We start from the raw sequence: 1,543 nt of genomic DNA on the forward strand, positions 1-1,543 counted from the left end.
TAGTCTGAATATTTCCTCGCCCTTCTCAGTATTCAATCAATGCTATGAGTAAGCCGAAAATTAACAGAATTCTGATACAAGCACAATTAGGTCATTGAAAACAGGACTGTGTCTAAGCTGTTTCAGATGCAAAAAGACATGAAGGAAAACAACAACAAAAAACAATAAAAATTTAAACTTTATGGTGTGAGCTTACTGATGTCCTTTGCAATCTAGTTCTGTCGTTTCCGTTTTTAGCATTGACAAGTAATTTTAATGAAAATAATTCTATCATAAGAAATGTGTATAATGCTGTGCTGACTTAGAGTATTAGCAAATGCTAAGAGACTCTGAGTCAGATTTGTTGTAATCTTTACCACGAGGATACACTAGGGTTCTAAAAGGTTAATGAACCACTTGTGGTAGACCTTTCCTTCACATTTTAACTCTGCTTTATTCCTGATAGAACCATTAACTTCTACACTAACCTTTCTGCTTGTTACTATTACACACATTCTACCCACTAAAGCTTTCTATTGATTTTTGCCAGTAAGGTTTTATAAAATGTAGCTTTAAATACATGGTTTCTGCAATTGTGTTAGCATCAGCCAGTGTGTGTAAAGACAAAGATTAATTCTCTGCTTTTAATTTTTTTTATATTGTCATTCAAGTACTCTTTTGTCATGATTGTTTTCATGAGGAACCTTCTCTGAAGCTTTTACATTGTGTTTTTTAAATTGTATGGTAAATACAATTTTCTTTAGTTTCTTAGTTTTAAATAATATTCTTGTCCTAAATGTGCTAGAAGGTACATAATTTTATTTTTTGTTGTTCAATGTGTTTCCTAACATTTTAAATTATTATGAGTGTGTCTGTGTCTTTTGGAAGGGGAGGTTAAGAACAAGAGATGAAAACAATATATGCATAGAAATACAAATAGTTACATTATGTGAATTTTTATTTAGAAGCCTACTTATATTGATAAAATAAATGCATGAGATTCTTAAAAATATTTAAGACTAAATTTGGCTCTTTGAAATCATATCAAAAATACAAACTCGGTATGCCTTAAATAAGAATTATATGAAGAAATCAGTTCTGCCATTTTAGTATGAGTTCTCTAGTTTGTTTTGAAGATTTTAAGTTGGTTTTATTGTTTTTCTAATTCTAAATATCACATTCCAAAATCAATATCCTTTCATAAAAATACTTTCAGTCTATTATTTGTTCAGTTCGATGATATTATTTTCTAATTTAGAGGAGTAGCGACATATCAAAATAACAGGTAAGAAGAAAAATAAGTACAGTTGACCCTTGAGGAACAGAGGTTTGAACTGTGCAGGTCTGCTTATACTGAGATGTTTTTCAAGAAATAACTGTACTGTTTCAGTCATGGTTGGGAATTGACAGATGCAGCAAGCAGACTATGCATTGATCTTTGCCATTTTATATGGGGACTTGAGCATCTGTGGATTTTTGTTATCTGCGGGATCCTGGAACCAATTCCTTGCAGATACCAAGGGACAACTTAAGTTTTGAGGGAGTCAGAGTTATCTGCAGATTT

Source organism: Rousettus aegyptiacus, unplaced genomic scaffold (assembly GCF_014176215.1).
Source record: "Rousettus aegyptiacus isolate mRouAeg1 unplaced genomic scaffold, mRouAeg1.p scaffold_m13_p_2, whole genome shotgun sequence".
Lineage (NCBI taxonomy): Eukaryota > Metazoa > Chordata > Mammalia > Chiroptera > Pteropodidae > Rousettus > Rousettus aegyptiacus.